The sequence below is a fragment of the Dasypus novemcinctus genome, chromosome 20 (genome assembly GCF_030445035.2).
Source record: "Dasypus novemcinctus isolate mDasNov1 chromosome 20, mDasNov1.1.hap2, whole genome shotgun sequence".
Classification (NCBI taxonomy): Eukaryota; Metazoa; Chordata; class Mammalia; order Cingulata; family Dasypodidae; genus Dasypus; species Dasypus novemcinctus.
In genome coordinates this window covers 36282635-36296437 of record NC_080692.1, presented here as the reverse complement: position 1 = coordinate 36296437, position 13803 = coordinate 36282635, and the positions used below count along the sequence as shown (strand labels likewise).

The following is a 13803-nucleotide window of genomic DNA, read 5'->3' as shown; positions in this document are numbered from 1 at the left end:
GCTAACATCTTAATCACTGGTGAATGCTCCTGCCTAAAGATAGGGAGCATTAATGCCTATTCTCAACACTTCTCTTTAATACTGTACTGGAAGTTCTAGCCAGAGCAATTAGGCAAGAAAATGAAATAAAAGGCATTCAGATTTGCAGAGGAAAAAGTAAATTTACCCGTATTTTCAGATGGCACCATCTTATATGTTGAAAACCCTGAAAAGTCCACTGAAAAACTTTAGAACTAGATTATCAAGTTGCAGGATACAAGATCAATATGCAAAAATCAATTATATTTCTATATATTGCAATGAACATAAAATCAAATAAGAAAATTTTATTTATGAGAGAAAATATCTCAAAAAATAACAAATTTAATAGAAGTGCAAAATTACTATGAAAACAACAAAACGCTCTTGAAAGGAATTAAAGAGCATTTAACTTTTATTTTTAACATTTATTTAAAAATGGAAAGATACAACATAGTCATGTATCTGGAAATTCAAGGCAATCCCTATCAAAATCCCAAGTCTCTTCTAGGCAGAAATTGACAAAATGAACTTAAAATTCTGACAGAAAGGCAAGGGACCCAGAACAGTCAAAACAATCTTGAAAAAGAAAAAGTTGGAAGACTCTCACTTTCCATTTTCAAAACATACTGCAGGGAAGCAGACTTGGCCCAGTGGTTAGGGCATCCACCTACCACATGGGAGGTCCGCGGTTCAAACCCCGGACCTCCTTGACCCGTGTGGAGCTGGCCCATGCGCAGTGCTGATGCGCGCAAGGAGTGCCGTGCCATGCTGGGGTGTTCCCACATAGGGGAGCCCCACACGCAAGGAGTGCGCCCCGTAAGGAGAGCTGCCCAGCACGAAAAAAAGTGCAGCCTGCCCAAGAATGGCGCCGCACACATGGAGAACTAACACAGAAAGATGACGCAACAAAATGAAACACAGAGTCCCAGTTCCGCTGATAAGGATAGAAGCGGTCACAGAAGAACACACAGGGAATGGACACAGAAAGCAGACAACTGGGGGGAGGGGAAGGGGAGAGAAATAAATAAAAATAAAATCTTAAAAAAAAAAAAAATTATGCAAAGCTATAGCAATCAAGACAATGTGATAATGGCCTAAGGGCAGATATATAGATGAATGGAATAGAACTGACAGTCAGAAATAAACCCTCACATAAATGAGCAATTGATTTTTTATTTTTTGGGGTTTTTTTTGAGGTACCAGGACCTCATATGTGGGAAGCTGGTGCTCAACCACTGAGCTGCACTGGCTCCCCTGCGTTGGTTTTTTTTCATTTGTTTTGCTTGCTGTTTGTTTCTGTTTTTTCAGGAGGCAACAGAACTGAACCAGTACCTACCATGTGGGAGGCAAGCACTCAACTGCTTGAGCCACATTCACTCCCTCAATTGATTTTTGACAAGGGTGCCAAAGACAATTCAAAGAGGAAAGAATGCCGCTTTCACAACAAATGATATCCTCATGCAAAAGAATGAAGTTGGGCCCCTATCTCACACCATACACAAAAATTAATTCAAGATGGAACAAGGACCTAAATTAAGAGCTAGAACTATAAGAATCTTAGAAGAAATTATAGACATAAGTCTTTGTGACCATGGAAGAGGCAATGGCTTCTTAGATATAACACAAAAATAAACAAGCAACAAAAGAAAAAAGTGTTCACATCATCAAAATTTTTAAAACTTTTGTGCTATAAAGGACACCATCAAGAAAATGGAAGGACAACTCACAATGGAAAGTATCTGCAAATCAGTTATCCTATAAAGCTCTAATATCCACAATACTTAAAGTACTGTTACAATTCACTAATAGAAAGATAAATAACCAATTTTAAAATATGCAAAAGATTTCTCCAACAAAGAAACACAAATGGCCAATAATCACATGTAGACATGCAAAACATCATTAGCCAACAAGTAATCAAAGTCACAATGACATACTACTTCATACATACTAAGATGGTTACACCCAAAAAGACAGAAAAATAAATAACTAAACAAAAGTGCTGGTGAACATGGGGAGAAAATAGAAACCTAATACAATACTTGTGGGATGGTAAAATAGTTCAGCTGCTTTGGAAAATCTTCCAGTAGTTTCTCAATATGTTACATACAGAGTTACCATATGACACAGCAATTATACTCCTATGAATATATCTAGGAGAAACAAAAACTTAAGTCCATGCAAAAACTTGTACACAAATGTTCACAGCAATATTATTTACAGTATCAAAGAAGTGGAAATAACCATTGACCACCGACTGATAAAGAGACTAACAAAATGTGGTACACATATCCATAAAATAGAATATTATTTGCCCATAAGAAGGGGAAAAGTATTGATAAATGCTACAATGTGGATAAACCTTGAAAACATAAAATATGCTAAATAAAAGAGGCCACTCACAAAAAGCTACATTTTGTATGATTCTGTGTATATGAAAGGTCCAGTTCAGGAAAATCTCTGGAGACAGAATGTAGATCAGTGTTTGCCTAGGCTGGGAGACAGAAGGGATGGTAGAAGGGAGTGACTGCTCATAGGTACAGATTTATTTGGGGTAAGTGGTGAAATGTTCAAAATTTGATTGTGGTAATGGTGCTAAAACTTTGTAAATATACTAAATACCACTGAATTGTACACTTTAAACAAAAGGATTTTATGATATGTGAATTGTATCTCAATAAACCTGCTACTAAAAAAAGTTGACTTTTCTGATTTTCATTTGTTTTTAACCTAACCTACCTCACTTCATTAGGCTTACACTTCCAACAACAGAACTGAGTATTGGTGCATATTTTAGGGCAGGGGTTCTTAAACTTTTTTGTTCCACAGACCACTCTGCCAGTCCGGTGAAAACCACAGACCCCCCTTAATAAGTCCACACTATACTGTGTATTATTTATAGATATATCACACCCACACCAACACGTCCCAACAAGAATAATGTTTTTTTGAATTTCAATTAAGCTTATGGACCCCTTGTTAAGAACCCTGTTTTAGAGAGTACACATTTCTAGTGATTGCACTGGTAATAAAAAGATGATGTATGTAAAGTAACACTAGCTTTGCAGTCTTCTGTGTTCATTGTATATATGCCAGTTACTCTTCTCCATCTTAAATAAATATGGATATAATTCTATAGTATGCTTAGCTAACAATATGATAGCAATGGATGGGCATGAGATACCCATACAAGTAACAGACCAAAACAACTTTCATCAACAACAAAAAAACAGTAGGGTGTGAAAGAGTAAACATTCCAAGTTCAGACATTAATAAATGACTTCTAAACATGGAAAATACAATTAACTATCTTTTATTAAAAGGGCTAGAAAGTTTTAACAGAAGCATTTTCTTCTATTATTAACTGGAGCTATACCTAAAGGTCTTAAGTGTAATTAAAACAAATTTGTTTTAATATGATGTACGCTTACTGAAGCTACATATGGATTTGTCACATTTTATCAATACCCTTTTTTCAATACATTGTAACTTGCCACCATTTACTTTATTTACTAGTCATTTAATTGTATACTTTGAAAAATTATGAATATGCATGGACTATAATACTTTTATTTATTGTCTAATTAAACATGTTGGTAGTTCCCACCACATGTAATTTAAGATTAAAACATACTACTTGCGGGAGCAGGCGTAGCACTGGGGTTGAGCACCTGTTTTCCAAGTATGAGGTCCCGACTTCAAGCCCCAGTACCTCCTAAAAAGAAAAACATACTGGGAGCTGATGTGGCTCAGTAGTTGAGCACCACCTTCCCACATACGAGGTCCTGGGTTCAATCTCTGGACCTGGTACCTCAAAAACAAAGCAACAACAACAAAAAGCAAAAAAAGCAAACATACTATTCAAAAAAAGCAAACATACAAAGTGTCTGAAGAAGCTTTGATGCCAGAAAAATATCTCAAATATGCTGACATCATTATGATATTGCTTCTGGGATCACTTAACAGAAAAGAACATTCTGGTATATTAATGAACTACATAGTATTTATAGCACATAGTATATACTCAGTAAATACTGACTAAAGAATGATGCACTATATACATATCAACACCTAAAATAATTTTTTAAAAAATAATTATTATTTTAGGAAAGAAAAGTAGTAACCTAAAACATTTTTTAAAAGAACTGCAAACTAATATGCTGGTATGTACACATTACGCAAGTTTGCATAGAGAGGATGACCTTTTGGGAATCAGGATGCTTATTTACTAACAAAATATACCCACTTATACACAATGCTGCCTCTGACAGTGGTCAATACATAGCGCCAGTAAAATTCATCAAAACTGACAGAAAAGGCATTTTTTTCAAGCCTCATTAAGCTTGCTTAGTTTGATTTCCTATTTCAAAAAAAAAGAAGCCACTTTTGCACATCACCACATAATGACTAAAACCCTCTTTAAAATAATAAACATACCCCAAAGAGAGGGAGCACCCTGAAACCATCTTACCAGTTCTCTCACAGCAACAGAAACTGAAGTGCAATTTGCATAGTCATTGTGGTTGGCTAACAAATCAGGTTTATGTAACCAATCGGGAAGCTAGAAATTGGATACCATAAGAGAAACTATTTTAAATCTGCCTGGCAACAGCCTAAAAATAGAAACAATATGCTATTATGAATCCGAAGATGTGAATTCACATCCAAGAATGTGTAACAGCAAAGCTACCGCCAGAAAAAAATTTACTTGGGGAAACAGATATGCCTTGCATTTCACCACCTTTTAAACATCATTTTTTTTTTCAAAGAAAAATGAATACTAAGCTAAATAAATGGCCCACACTAATGTAACATGACATTGCCCGTAATACTTTATTTACCTCTGTGTGTACTTCGATGCTGTTTGTTGCTCCCTCCTGCCCCCAGGAGAGTACTGGAGGCACATTCAAGGTTACACATTCAAGGTTCTCAAATCTTTAAATCTCTCAAAATTTGAGTATCACTGCATTTTCCCCTGCAACTATTTGGGGAATCTGAGTTATGAGTAAAAAACTGTTTGACATATAGTATTAAAAATACAGATATTAAATAACTTATCAAAGCAAACCTCTAAATCAGACTGAGAACATGCCTTAATTTTAATACCTTCTCTGTCATCATACAGTCATGAAGTATTATACACAGTAAGCATTCAATAAGTTTTCTCAATCAAGTTAAAATAATTCTTATTAGTGAGGAGAAAAAGTATTTTATTGCTCTTGTCAAATAAAAAGTGTAATAAAGCATATGAAAATGTAATCTGACACTATTTTTGATTGTTCAATTTTTGTCTGAAGTGGAGTAATGTTAAAATTGACAATGCTTGAAATGTCTTATTCTGCTACTCAGATAACAATGTATTTCAATATTCTAACTTGACAACCCAATAATGTTTAAATGCACATTTTTTTGTATAGTACAAATCTACTGTGGAGTGGATTTTAATTCCTAGAGATGGCAAATAATGTGCAGCCTAATGTAGTAACTATGAAGAGGATTACAGATTAATAAATAATTAAATGAGGGGAAAAAAGGAAGAAATGATGGAAAGGAAAGAGGAAGGAAGGGAGGGAAGGAGAAAACTTTTGATTTCGCAAATTTAAATTATAACTGCTGAACTGAAAGGCTAGTTAGAGTCATGTCATGGTAATAACTCCTATTTATCAAAGTACATGTTCTATGCATTTATTACTTCAAATCCTCCACCAGTGTGTTCTGATGAAATGGAAATTAAATTTTCAAATGTTCACTATCTGTTATCCAAAATGCAAAATCATATACATGACACTATGAAAGTCTAAAATATTTAGCTATGAATGTTATACAAGAGACTTATTTTAATCATAAATAAAGCTTAGAAACAATGTCTTTAAAACACCTAGGGGGAAGCAGAAGTGGCTCAAGTGGTTGGTTGCGTTCCAGTCTGGTACTGGATGCCTCCTAAAACAAACAAACAAACAAAAAACAACAAGCAAACAAACGAAAAAACCAACTCAGGGGAGCCAATGTGGCTTAGTGGTTGAGTACCGGCCTCCCACACACAACGTTCAGGGTTCAATCTCCAGCCCAGGTACCTCAAAAAATTTAGGAATACAAACAAAGAACAGTTTTAAAGTAACAAAAAAGTGTTTCATTGAAGGAAGGGTAAAAAAAAAAAATCAAATGAGCAATCCAATACTCATTTTAATCTAAACATTTAACAGTGGCTCGACTTTTAAATGAAATTTAAGAAAGCTTTAAAAATATATATATATACCATTATTATAAACATTGATCTGGTTGAAAAGTAGCTAAGTATAATTTTATTTTTTTCTTTAAAGTATCATTCATACAAGACTTGGACACCCAAAGTCTAACTACAATGAATGGTGTTCACATTTTTAAAATAATTTAAATTTACAATTAAAATAACTGTATATATAGATCTTGTTTAATTATTTGAATAAATAAAACTATTATCCACATCACAAAATAAAGCAATATGAATTAACCTACGAGTTATAATTAGTGGGAGAGTATATTACAAATGGGTCAAATTTTGTTTAGTAAAGCAATACATACAAATGGGAAAAATTCTTTGAAAATCCTAGATGAGTTTTGTCAAATATTGCTTTAAAGATGATTCTCAGCCATTCATATTTTCTTAAGTAGTACTTAAGTACTTTTTAAACATATATTGGCCAATATTATTTCCAAAAAATTGAAAAAGCATACCATTTTGCAGAACATTACTCTAAGTAATTACACATCTCACAACATACAATTGTCTGGAGACGGAATAATCAATGGCATTCGAGAACAGTAAGTACAGCAACTAAAATGACCTGGAGAATTTTAAGTATTTCCAGGAACCCCATTCTCTCCATTCTATTCCCCTCTCCTCTCAAAAGAAATTTAAAATGGCAGCTGAGAACCAGATGGTCTATCTCCATAGCCTATATAGAGAGAGGTCTAACTTTAATAACAAACATAATTAAAGGAAGAACCCTAATCCCCTTCTATATCCTAGAAGAAACACAAATTTCTCTTTGTGCCTGTTATTTTTCTCTTCTTTACTAAAGCAATATTACTGGTGTACTGCCCCTTCTTGTAGATGTAAAATTATTTCTTTCATAACTTTTTCAGCCAATCCTATTTACAAACCTTCTTCTTTCTTCAGTTTTGAACTTAAGGAAAAAAAGCTAACCTTTTAACTCAAAGAGTTACGCTTCTGATACAACAGCAAGATCTCTGCTGGCTCTCAGATTCAAAATGGGTCAGCACCTCCCCTGGTAGCAAAAAGAAAAGAAAATTACATTCCCACTCTAAAATTTCCCTAAGAAAAAAATTCATATGAATACAATTTACTTGTACCTGACAAATGTTTCTAAGAAGCTTGGTTTCATAGGTTGGACCTATGATCAAAACTTTATGAAAATACTCTAAAGATGCCTGAGGTGATAAAAGCACATATGAGATTTTATCAAATACCACTGATTGCACACTTTGGATGAAGCACATGCCTTATTAATATGTATCAATAAAACTGATTTATTAAAAAAAACCTTTATGGTGAGAGAATGTTAGCTATCTCAAAACTAGGGAAAAAATAAGCAAAACGAAACAAAACAAATAAAAAAACCTTTATAGTATATAAAAAGACAGGAAAGCAGATGTGGCTCCCTGTACGTAGACAACTAGGCTCCTATCTACCATATGGGAGATCCAGGGTTCAATTCCCAGGGCCTCCTGGTGAAGGTAAGCTGAACTGCGCAGTCAGCTGGCCCAAGGGGAAGCTGGCCTGTGCAGAAAGCTGGCACGAGATGACGACACAACAAAAAGAGACACAGGAGAGACAACAAGAGATACAGCAGGGGAGCAGATTTGGCCCAACGAATAGGGTATCCACCTACCACACGGGAGATCCAAGGTTCAAACCCAGAGCCTCCTGACCCATGTGATGAGCTGGCCCACATGCAGTGCTGATGTGCACAAGATGTGCTGTGCCACGCAGGGGTGCCCCTGCGTAGGGGAGCCCCACGCACAAGGAGTGCACCCCGTAAGGAGAGCCGCCCAGTGCAAAAAGAGTGCAGCCTGCCCAGCAATGGCGCCGCACACACGGAGAGCTGACACAGCAAGATGACACAACAACAACAGAAAAATGAGACACAGATTCCAGGTGCCGCTGACAAGAATACAAGTGGACACAAGAACACACAGCGTATGGACAGAAAGCAGACAACTGGGAGGTGGGAGCAGGGAAGGGGAGAGAGATAAAAAATAAATGAATCTTAAAAAAAAAAAAAAAGAGGTACAGCAGACCAGAGAGCTAGGGTGGCACAAGCAATTGAGTGCCTCTCTCCCACTCCAAAAGGTCCCAGAATCGATTCCCAGTACCGTCTACCAGTGCCACTTAAAAAGACAAGCAGACAAAGAAGAACACACAGCAAATGGCCACAGAGAGCAGACAGTGAGTGTAAACAACAAGGGTTAGGAATAAAAAAATAAAATAAATTTTAAAAATGGGTTTAAAAAAAAAAAAGAAGAACAAAATACAGGGTTTCTTTATCCAAACTTAAAATTAGCATTGATTCATCTTTTAGAACCTAAAATATTCTGCAGAGATCTGAAAAAAATAACACTATACTGCCTTCCTCACCCTAACCATCATACCAAATGAACTATTATTTTCTAACCATTCCATAAATATACTGGTTGATACTCAAAATTTACTGGGCACTTGAAGCTAAAAGGCTAGTCTATTTAGCTCACATTTATTCTTCTGCTTTCACCTAACCTGTCCATGTTAGGTTTTACTGAATTCATTTGTGCATTTTTATTGTAAATTATGTAAATCAATTAAATTTCATGTTAACTAATGAAATATGAGTGCAAAAAGAAATGAACTGCCAGATATGCATCAGTAAGAGCAGGGAAAAAATAAAGACAAGGGTGTGGGAGACCTTTGGCAAATTATTTAGTGTATTTAGTTCTAAAGTTTTCCATCTGGAATACAGGAAAAGCAAGTCAAAAGGTCTTAAAAGACCCTTCAAGTTTTCATTCTTAAATAAAACTTTTTTTTTTTTAAACATTCCAATCCAAAGTGCACTGCTGTACTGAGGAATGATAAATAAGCAGACTTAGCCAAGTAGTCAATATTTATCAACTGCCCACATGGGCACTATCATAGCATAATTTTTAAGACACTCTTAAAAATGACATGATTAAAAGTCCAAAAATATAACCTAACACTAAATGTTACTGCTTATAGATTTTAATGTAAATGGGAAAGAAAAATACAGGCAGCAATACAATGTATGGATATGTTCTACACAGATGACCATGAAAATTAAAAGAAATTCTCTGGTTTCCACTAACTGCCATGTCTCCAAAGCAGACTGTTTAATCCTTATAATTAGACACACACTTTTAAATGTGTACTTAAAAACAAAACATCTACAGGGTCCTTTTTGTCTTCCTGTTAGGGTTAGTGCTCCCAATTTTTGAGCTAGATTTCTGAAAACTGACTCTGCATAAAGAATCACTCAAATTCAAACAGGAGGAGGAAAAAGAGTATGCCTTTCTTTTCAATCTCAATTTCAATAGCACTTCTGCTCATAACCCTATTTATAATTCAGTTATAGCCACAAGACTTCACAGGTAGTTGCTAAGCAACAGCAACATGCTGAGTTCAAGGCTAGTGGAAATCTGGCTCTCTGCCACATGAGAATATTTTACTGAGCCTAGAGCCTCCAGAATTTAAAAAGAAGGAAAAGAAAAATGAAAGAAAGAAAACTCCCAAAGAAATGCACTGATAAATGCCAATAAACCACCAAGTACAACTGAGCTTTTTCAAGAGTTTACAGATTCGGATCAAGGACTTTATAACAGTATTCGCAAATATTTATCATACTTCTCTTCTAAATTCTTTCATCACCTTTTCTATGTTAAGGATTCTGAAGCTATTCTACTGGTGAACAGAAGAAATAAAATCAGCCAAGTCACTGTTAATGGCATTATAATTGATCAATAAATACACCATGCAAAGAACAGTCCTTAGATAGACAAAGACAGCAGTCTTTGGGAATTAACTGTGACGTTCTATGTTGGATCTCTTCAAGGCCAGAGGAAAAGAGACTAGCCATTTACTTCAAACTCCTTGATTCCTATATACCTGGTTAACAACAACTTTCCTACCTCAAAATGCAGTTTTCAATTAAGTTAAATTGAAAATACATAAGCATATTAAGAAATATATTAACAAGCCCTAATGGTCAAATTTGAAAAAATTGTTAATTGTCATTTCTCAACAGAAATTGGAAAAATAATATTCATCCACTAATATTAATTTAAAAATTAGGAACACAAAAATTGTTCCTTATAATAATAAAGACTACTTCAAACTTCATGGTAAAACACCATAGGTATTTCCATTAAAGAAAGGAACAATGGATGTGGTATTATCTATATCCAATATTGTTCTAGAAATTCTGACTAAAGCAGTAAGAATTCAAACAGAAAGAGTCAGAAAATAGAACAAAGAAAATATTTAATTCAGAACAGCAAGAAAAGGTTATCTAGAAACATTAACATATATGAAAAACTTCTATGTTTAATGAAGTAGAGGTATAAAAATACTTGAAATATTAGTGCTATAATAGCTGTAAGACCCATTGTGGAAGAGACATCAATCTTCCTGGATAAAATTTATTAAAAGCAAATCTAATCAAAATTCTACCTAGATATTTTTACACCATGAAACTCTTTAAAGTTCATTTGTAAAGGGAGAAAAATGGCAAAAACAGGGAAATACAGAAATCAAAAATGAATAATGATGCTTGCCCACTCAAATGTGCTGGCATATGACAAAGTAGTAATTATTTCCAGAAGTATGAAAAAACTAGTACTAGGGTAATTATTCCAAGAGATAGATACAAATAATACAAGCATGCAATATATAAAAGACACTACAAATTAACAGCGAAAAGATGGGCTTGGAAATAAATGGCTGAGAATGAATCAAAATAGCAACTGAGTATATGAGTACAATAGCAAACACACTAGATATAAAATAATAGAAAATTCCAAAGGCACAGAAAGTACTATAAGTAACTGGAATTTTGAGGAATACTTCAAAGATAAAAAGCAGAGTGATGTAGGATTTATAAAGAATATCTAGTAGTCAATAAAAAGTACAAAAAATTTGAATGAGAAATAAACACAAATAGGCAATTCATAAAACAATAATATTTGTGTAAGAACTATAAGATGTTTGACTTTCAGGGAAAGAAAAAAGAAAAAAAAACAATTTTTATGTATCAGATTCACAATTACTTCAGGTTAACAATAATGTACAAAAGTGAGCAGTCTCATAAAGAGTTCACTACCACAACCAATTTTAAGGGCAAATAAGCAGGAACTATGCATCTTTTTGACATACCAAAAGCACTCTGAGATATTTAACGTAAGATATATTCACACGTAAAAAAAAAAATACCGAAGCATCCAAACTAAAGAATGTCATAGACCTCCTTCATGGGCATGAAAAGATCTCTGAGGAAAATTATTAGGGTACAAAGCAGTTGCAGAACTCTAGTAATTAGAGTACAATTACTTGGACCTCCTGGTTAAGTTATGTGCCCAAAATACTACCCTCTCCTTGTCTGTTTTCTTACCTATGAAACTGAGACAATCATTAATGACAATCCTCATAGAAATGCTATGGAAATTAAATGAGATAATAAATACAAAGTACTTAGGTAGAGCTAGCAATTAATATATATTTCCTGTTTTTTATGCCATTATATTCTAAAATGTAAAATACCTTTCCAAGTATGTATATATGCATGCAGATATTTTTAAAGTCTGGAAGGATAAATGCCAAATTAGTTACGGCAGTTCACTTGGGGAAAAACAAGGCATGAGCAAGCTGGGGTATTGAGGCTTTCCCTTATGATCTGACAGACTTGTTGGAATTTTCACAGTATATATACACTGGTGTAATTTATATCTGAACAGTTCAGCTTGTCTGACTTACCCCTCTCTCTTCCAATGCCAGTGCTAAGCCAGTGTAGCAATGACATTTAAAAATGTGAACAGAGTAATGACTCACAGAGACACTAACTCCCAGAGGAATAAGGGAGGCTAGTATCCAAAAGACAAATTACCAGCCTATCCCATGTGTAGAAAGTACCAGATTCCCATCCCTATTTCAAATGCAAAAATAGTACAGTCAAGAATCCAAAAATAAATAAATAAATATAGGTGCCAACCGCCCCCCAAAAAACTAGCTAATATTGAAATAAACAGACCTTTTAAAATAGCATATCTTTATCCTCAAAGTGTATAAGATGCTATGATGTCTACAAGAACGGTCAGATAATAAAAGGAAGTTGATCTGAAATCTTGGAAATTCAAAATAGGGCCTGCATACATAGCCACAGTTGATGTGAACTACTTAATGAAGATCAGATGTTCTTAACAATATTATACAGAGGAAAAATAGAAAAAAATGAGACATGGGGGATATACCCAGAAGCAACAACTTTCAGAAAAAGTGAACTGAGAAACAAGTAAGAAAATAAGAAAAAAAATTCACAGAGTTGAAAAAAATACTTTTTTTCAATAGAAAAGGCCTATTTAATGTCAAGACAGACTTAATAATTAGAACAAGCAAAAAAAAAAAACGACACCTATACATACTGTAATAAAATTTTAGAAACCCAATGAGAAAATACTAATAACTTCAAATAAAAAAGGCATTTTTTTATTTACAGAATAAGAATTAAACTGACATCAGACTTGTCATCGGCAATACTGAATGCTAAAAGAAAAAACAATATCTCAAAGTTCAGGAGAACAGTTACTTTTATCCTGAAGTTCTACTGCCAGCAAAACTAGTAATCAATGAGGATGGAGAAATAGAGGTTTTATTTCTGAGCAAAAGACTGTGAAAATAGATCCTTGTTAAAATAATTACATTGGTACATGAGAGCAAATGACCGTCAGAAAGAAATGAGTTAGGAAATACAGTGATGCTCCAATAAAGAAGTAAAACTCAGAGGCAGGCTGAAATAATTGAGGATCCTTAAAATAAAATAATGTGAAACTAAATTAACAGATGGTTATAATATGGCAGCAGATTTCGGACTTGCAAATTATGGACAGAAATAAAGAAAATTACCAATCCAAAAAATCCTAGCAGCTTTCAAATTGGGTACAACAATAAGAAAAATTATCAGATACATACTATAAACAAGACATACCTATAACAAAACATAGGAAGGATGAAAATTAAGGAATGAAAAATGATACACTAGGCAAATGCTAACAAAACAAAGTAGAGTGGTATGTCACTAACATATTTTAAAAATATCAAGTTGAAAAACAAATAATGGGACAAAAAGAAAAATATTTCCTATTGATAAAAGAACACTCCACTAAAAATGTGTAACTCTAATGTACCTATAAAGCTTCAAATCACAAAAAGCAAAAACAGATTTTTTAATTTCAGAGTGAAATTAATAAATCCACAATCAGATATAAGCTCACCTATTTCTAAGGTCTACAGATGAAGAAAAGCAGAAGTAATTAAAAATATATTTTCTATTAAAATGCTAGAATACAAAAGTAAATAAAATTGCATATAACACACACACAATCAACACAAGGCCACATTCTCTAGCCAAATGTAATAAAGTTAGATATAAAACAATGGAATAAGAAAAATAATCTCCTTATAAACTTAAAATCTTTTTAATTAAAAGAGGAAATCAATAGTAAAATAACAACAAAGCACTAACA

At 33.9% G+C, this 13803-nt stretch overlaps 1 protein-coding gene across 16 annotated transcripts in view; it reads right to left on the bottom strand.

The window, feature by feature from the left end:
* Positions 1 to 13803, bottom strand: part of ATF7IP (activating transcription factor 7 interacting protein) — a 111960-nt gene that overhangs the window by 70475 nt on the left and 27682 nt on the right. For 2 of the 16 annotated variants that reach the window (XM_023589356.2, XM_071210178.1), the window contains exon 1: positions 7208 to 7289. The exons of 13 other annotated variants lie outside the window; for them this stretch is intronic. The gene's annotated coding sequence lies outside the window, so the exon portion shown is untranslated. Of the gene's footprint in view, positions 1 to 7207; positions 7290 to 7913; positions 7994 to 13803 lie in introns of those variants that run through there. One more of the 16 variants, XM_023589357.3, reaches the window with a different exon arrangement.